The 7,101-nt window shown below is 39.1% G+C and overlaps 1 long non-coding RNA gene across 2 annotated transcripts; it reads left to right on the top strand.

Moving 5' to 3' along the window:
* The first annotated feature begins 6 nt into the window (after positions 1–6).
* LOC118563921 lies at positions 7–3,446 on the top strand. Of its 2 annotated transcripts, none has more exons than XR_004931531.1 (3): positions 7–108; positions 588–659; positions 3,368–3,446. It is a non-coding gene; the product is annotated as an uncharacterized LOC118563921 (long non-coding RNA). The 2 variants fall into 2 exon arrangements; XR_004931532.1 differs by lacking the exon at positions 7–108 and adding an exon at positions 205–245.
* Positions 3,447–7,101: the final 3,655 nt, after the last annotated feature.

Genomic DNA, 7,101 nt, shown 5'->3' with positions numbered 1-7,101 from the left:
TACTTACCGGACAAGGACTCGCTGCAAGGCTGGGTGGGCTCGGTATCATCGGGACGTGACGGAAGCGTGCCAGGCTTGCACGCTGCCCAGGAGGCCCTGCTGACTCCTGTGTGTGACACGGCTTACTCTCATGTGCTGCGTGGGCACCTCCTGAGGGACACGCAGCCTTTTGACAAGGGTTGTTGGGCTTTTCCCATCAGGAGGCGGGTCAACAAGCTTGGGAGCAGGAGCAGAGGCGAGGCCAGGTCAGGCTGCCATGCCAACCACCCCCCGCTTCCTGCGCATGCGGAGGAAAACATTTCCATCTCGCTTTTAACGAACAATCAAATTTACACCCAGCCGTTCGATTTTTTTCAAATTGCAATCATGAGCACTTTTTTTTTCAACCGCTCAACAATCATCAAAAATGATGATTGGTCATTATGACACATTCAAAGACCCAAACTAGAAGGATTTTTTTTTCAAAAGGAAAAAAAAAATTGTAATATGATATATGATAGCTTATTAGTATTTAAAATCTTAAGCATTCAACGTTGCTTTAAATCAATATTTGACTGTATTTTTTTTCTTTTATTTTCTTTTTTCAGAAAGAAGAGAAGGAGGTCTATTCTGCTGAAGCAAAATTCATTGAAGAACGTGGAGTTGCGCTCTCTAGAAAAGTGAGACAGCTGTTCTCTTAACCTTTTCCATGAGTCACACATGAATAAGCATTTTTTATTCATGCATGTCATAGTTTCCATCCCATACAGTAAAGTCATTGATTAAAAAATAGCTTATAGGATATTGAAACCACCTTTACAAATGTAAACAAAAACAGTATATGGACAGCATTGCTTTCCAAAGATATTGTATCTGATTAACTAATTGTGGTTACACGTTGCCAGATCTGTATTCAATAGCCAGAAGGGAAAGTGCACCACTTACTTCTTTTCGAATTCAACTTTGAAGTCTCTGCGCCTAATAGTGCTCTACCACCATCTTTTTTTCTGTTTTTTTTTTCTTTTATATATACAGGCAACTTCTTCATTACCCTGACTGTGAAAATTTGAATAAATTTCAGTTGTTTAAACTGCAACTCTGTACAACCAGGTGATTTTCCTCCAGGTTATCATGTATCAAAGTCTCACACTGGCCCAGCCTACACATGCACACAGAGTTAAACACCAAGAGGAATCGTGCATACATAGTAGACTCCAGAAAACTTTTGTTTTATTTTATATTTTCCTTTATAAAACAAAATATAACGAACCAACTATGACTCAGATCATTCAATTATGACAAACTTCAATGTGTAGAACAAAAGATTTACAGCTTTTCATCAAAAATGGTTGATTCGGTGCCTGATCTGGTTGGCCGACTGCTAGACCAAAAGCACTTAGAGGCCCTGAACATGTGAGCCATAGTTAGTTTCCTGCTCTGTTTCAGCACTTAACTGGTCCAAGTGTTGTCTCCTTCCCTCCTCCTGCCCTCCTTGCTCCAGGTGGGGGTGGATATAAGAAAGGGTGCTCAGTCATTGCAGCGCACCAGTCTGCGGAGAGTGTAAACACTGAAATACACACACTGCCCCGTCCTTCAGGTACGGGACAACAAGACAAGCACTCGTGCATCCCAGTGCTTGGATAAAAACCTGTGTGGTGACCTTTTATGAGTCCAATAGAGCCAAATAGTCGCTTCCACAAACTTTGGTTTTGCTGTTGCTCCTAGTTAGAGGCTTATTTTTACGTCGTGTGTTGAATTAAAAGGTTTGTTGTTGTGTAAATGCACAAGTCCTTTAAAGACAGACTCCAATGATTTGACAATCATTAAAACTCTATACTACACAGTTGAAACGCAAATTAAGTTATATTTTTTGTTTGTTTTGTTGTTTTTTTATTTAAATTGTAAATTTCCTTTCAATGTCAGGAACTTCCTTAAAAAAATATCAGGAACCGTATCCTGTTAACCACCATGAAGGGTAACTACTTCCCATACCAGCTTAAGGGAATTATGGGAAACTATGGCTATAATACACTGTAAGAGAGGTTTTGAATTCTCATTTCAATTACAGTATTAAACCACAGTAAAAATGTGTTTAAATCTTCTCTAACTTATTTATAAAACTTGATTTCTGCAATATTTTCTGCAATCTGTGTCTGTCTTTAGGACATTTTCTTTTAAATAATGGTGGGACACTGTCAATTTAAATCAATATATTAGGCTTGTATAGTAATCTGGGACACATATATATGCATAATGACAGTAAACTTTCTGCTGACCTCAGTTTGAAAAAAGCAGTGACCAGTCTCGCTGCTGGAAAAATAGGATTTTTTACTTTTATTTTTGCTCCTAGCGGAACAGCACAGGCTTTAGGTATAGAATAGATAAACCTTAAGGTGTTGTTATTGAGGAAGAGCTGAATGACCAGCTGTTGAGAAGGCTGCCTCCTGACTACGTGAAACAACTATACCACTGCCACCACTTGCACAACAGTGTCTTTTATAACTAGAAGGAAGGATTATTTACAGCCAGAAGAACCCATGCAGCAAGCGCAACATGAAAGGAATGTATGAAATCTGAATTTAGCATTTTCCGCATCTGGAAAACCTTGGAAAAATTGTTTGAATGAAAAAACTCTTGAGTTTCCAGACTTGATTCCATATCACATCACCAGCTAGATTTAAAAAAGGTAATTGCTGAAAAATAACGGCTTTTCAGATAGATTTGTATTTAAAATATCTATCTTCGTCTTTTGATTTGCCACATCATGTGTGTTCAGTTTCATTAATCATTTTGGGTTTTGAGTTACTAAAAGAAGCCACAAAGAGGCATTTTACTGCCTTTTTGGCCTCTTAGATAAAGTACAAACAAACAAAAGGAGGTCTTGCAAATCCATAACTATGCCTCAGCAGATATGTAATATAGTTCCGATATGATTTGACAATTATAATTTTTTTTGACTGCCTCCTGTAAACAAATGAGCAGTAAGGGAAGCCAACAATCCTTTGTGCAGGCTACAGCAGCCTTGCAAAGAAACTCTAACTCTTGTCGCTGTGGCTCACATCTGTTAGGCACTACTGTCACCTACTGGTGAGTAAACCAATATTTGTCACTGAATATATTCAGAATTTTCATTCTTCAAACGCATTGCTGGCTGCAAATTTTTCACAAATGCATCTGACTGCTTCTTTTTTTCCACCTGTTTTAGCCTTTCAATGTTTGCAAATCATGAGATCCTGTTTTAACTGCATTTTACACAGCTTTCAGACCTTTTTTGGACCCTTGATTATATTATTGTTTTGTTTAGACTTTTATCAGAATTTTTTTTATTTTTTTTAGAAGGTCAAAATAGCTTTGTGTGCTCATGAATTTAGTTTCCCCTGTTTTTCAGGACCGGAAACCCACTGCCAAAACACCCACAACAAAAACACGACCAGAACGAAGGTGGAAATGAGGAACGTGAAAACCGGAGGAGAAGATGAGAAAACAGCAAGGACAACCAGAAACATCCTCAAACCTGTGATCACGAAGCACCACAAAACAAAGAAGATGATGAGAACGAAAAGAGGAGTTGAACTTGTAGTTTTATACATTTGTAAAGAAAAAATATAACTAAACAGAGGCATGACATACATTTTTATACAAAAAAAATCTATAAAATGTTCGTAAAACAACTAAGAAAAAAAAAACAGCAACAAAGTGCTTCCTGTGAACCTGTAATCGCATGATAACTGCTGGTGCATGCCCTTTGACCTTTTGAACTGTCATTATCTACAAACTGAAGGAGTAAAAAAAAAAAGAAAAAAAAATGAAGGTACTGGGGCACAAGTCACAGGCCTTTTTAGAGGACCTCAAGCCCCGTAACTGGAACGGTTTGTGTCAGCGTGTTGAGTCCGGTAACGGTACAGCCAAAAAAAAAAAAAAAAAAGTCACTCAAAGTATGGCTGTGTATGCAGCAAAGCCTCTGCTGAGCCTACCAATGCTTCTGTCACTGGACCCTTTTTCCTCTTACTCTAAATGTGATAAATACACTCTATGCTCTATGGGACATGTATGTGGCGCGGCGTGTGCGTTTAGATTGCTTGGGCCCTGCCATGGTGGGTGTTCCTCGCTTGGAGCTCAGCCGTTGAGCCTCTTCCTCCCCTGATTGGCTTGTTGTCTCTGTGATGTCCCAGCGCGCTCGGCCTCTGCGAAGAGAGCCGCTGGCTCCGCCCCGCTTGTGAGTTCCCGTCTGCGTGTGTCAATGTGTTTATTTAGATTGGTCCTTAGACAAGCTCACCTCCTCTTTGGTACCTGTCCGCTTTGGGTTCTCCCACGCTGTTTGACATCGGGTTAGAGAACTGAACCTCTTTCATTCCCTCGTGTTTTCAGGGGTAACGTGTTTTACAGACGTCGGAATGTTTTCCTTGGAAAAGAGTTGACGGCGTTGCACAGCAGCTCTACGATAAATGTCTTGACTTTTCCCTTGTGAGCTTTCTTTTGTTATTTTCTCGGTAGCATATCTCATGTTGAGCCGACACCTTTATTGGTAGCCCTTGCGTTTATGCAGTAAAAAAAAAAAATCACAGGTCTCTTCTATCCATTGAAAACTTTTATGTTCCATGTTTTTTTTTTTTTTTTTATCTGTTTGCATCAGCTGTGATACCTCACTGTCAAATCTGCGTTAATTCATTCAACACAAAAGGAATAGAATGAAGAAATCATTGAGCGTTTGGCTTTTAAGATGATTTTTGGAGAATTCCTGGCAAGTGTGTTGTTGCAGGAGAGACAATGCAACACGTGAACAGAGAGGTAGCACAGGGACACTTCCAGTTTTTCGCTGACCCCAGACTCGTGAACTTTCTGTATGTATGTCACTGGCAAAAGGATTTATCTCCCTTGAGCTTCCTCACATTTTGACATGTTGCATTCACAACCTTCAGTGTATTTTATTAAGGTTTTATGTTATGGTGTAGCACAAAGTATTGCATTATTGTGAATTTGAAGAAAAAGTAAAAACTTTTTTACCTTTCCATGCAAATATTTTGCCTTGTATTCTGGTTTGGGCTTTAAGTCTGGACTATTTCTGGGCCATGCTGTCGGGCGGAGCTCCTTTGATCCCAACCAGTTCAATGTAGTTTACGCCATATATTTCGGGAACCCTTACAGGAAGTCTTTTCAGGTTTTCCCTTTCCATCTTCCCATCAAGTATGAGCAACTTTCTTGTCTTTTCTGGTGAAAAGCATCTCCACAATTTGATGCTGCCACCATCATTTGGCTTTGGTGTTTTGCATCCAGACCATAAAGTTTAACTATGATCTTATTTGATTAAAGCAACTTCTTCCATGTCTGCTGTCTCCCCTGCACGGCTTGTGGGAAACCTTCACCTGGACTTCTTATGGCTTAATAATAATTGCTTTCTTCCTGCCACTCTTCCACGAAAGCCAGCTTTGAGGGGTCTTAATACTTGTCCTGTCAACAGATCCCAGTCCATCCTGAGTTGTGGATCTCTGCAGCTCCTCCAAAGTTACCATGGACCTCTTGTCTGTCTTTCTGCCTTAATGTTCACCATGCCAGGCCTGTCAGTTCAGATGGATGGGCATATCTATGTAGGTTTGTAGTCGTGCCATGTTCTTTCCATGGCAAATGATCAGTGCTTTGTGAGATTTCCAAAGTTATTTTAAACATCTTTATTTAAACCACTTTATCCCTGACCTGCCTGCTGTGGACCTTAGTCTCCATGATGCTGTTTGTCCTTCATCTCTAACAAACTTCTGAGGCCAGAAAAAAACAGCTGGATTTAACCTGAGTTTAAGGTGATAGGGATGAACTCTGTTTAATAATTGGGGGACTTTTGAAAGTATTTGGTTGTGCAGGTCGCTAAACTTTTCAAACCGCTAATTTTTTTAAAACTGAAAATTCTGTATTATTTTCCTTCCTCTTCACAAATATGCCCTGCTTCATTTGTCTTTTAGAACATATCTGAACAGAACTCGCTGAAGTTTGTGTTTGTAACATTAAAAATGTGAAGAAGTTCACTTTGAATACCTTTGCAACGCACAGTACAAGAACAACTAAAAGCACACAAACAAAATAGACATTAACGGATGAAAGATCAGCTTGATAGATGGCTTTGCCACAGCAATAATATCTAACAAAAAGAAAAGATGGAAGCTATGGTTACTCATTTTTCAACGATTTGTAGGATCACGGTTAGTGAGCTTTTTTGTTATAAGCTCTAAACGTCTCAAAATCAAATTTTGTTTGAGTTATTTTAATAAGCAAATGTTTGTTGAGATTGAGTTACCTAAAATCCATTTTGCTTTTACGGAGTTATTAAGGCTATTGGTGTTTCACATATTAAAAAAAAAAACAAAAAAAAACAAGCTCACATTACTGGAAGTCATTATTTTTACACCACTTTATGCAGAAACCAGACAGCAGCACTATGTAGTCTTTGTACAGTGGTAGCACACATCTCTGGAGAGTCTCGACACTATTTTATCCCACAAGTACTGTAAACGCTACTGTAGCCTGAATGAATGCAGCACAGAGTGAATGCACACGTCTTTCCTATCCTCTCCATGCACGTAACCGTCAGAGAACAGCACATGTTTCATAACTTATTGGATTTTACACTCAGGTTGTTTTCGTTCTGGTATGTGAAAAGCAAAATGGTGTTGAAATCCCGATTGTTCTCTGAGAGATAAAGGCTGGACTCTGCATGAGGACCTCAGATGGGCGCTTTGAATTTGGGTCAGTGCGAAGAGGGAATTAAATGCATTGTGTGTTTTGGGGACTGTGAGAAAGAGAAAAGTTTGCGTGCAAATGTTTTCGTCAGATTCTATCGATTCCGATAAGACCAAAAAGTAGTTTTAATGTGTCTTAATGAGCCCTGGCACATGAGTCCGTTTTGTTTATCCCAGTTGATTTCCACCCCTGATGAACAAAAACTGACCAAACATGGTTTGTGTGACGCACAGGCATGACAATTTGTTTTTAATTATTATTATTATTTTATGGATTATGAGAGGTTTTGTATGTTTAAAATACAGCACTTTCCAGAATTATTAACACCCTGATATGCTTGTTTAAGAACCTTTAAAATAAATGTGTATATTGCAGTAGAATTATCTTACACTGACG

Source organism: Fundulus heteroclitus, chromosome 8 (assembly GCF_011125445.2).
Source record: "Fundulus heteroclitus isolate FHET01 chromosome 8, MU-UCD_Fhet_4.1, whole genome shotgun sequence".
Lineage (NCBI taxonomy): Eukaryota > Metazoa > Chordata > Actinopteri > Cyprinodontiformes > Fundulidae > Fundulus > Fundulus heteroclitus.
Note: the sequence above shows the minus strand (reverse complement) of the source record. Positions and strands in the feature narration are given on the sequence as shown.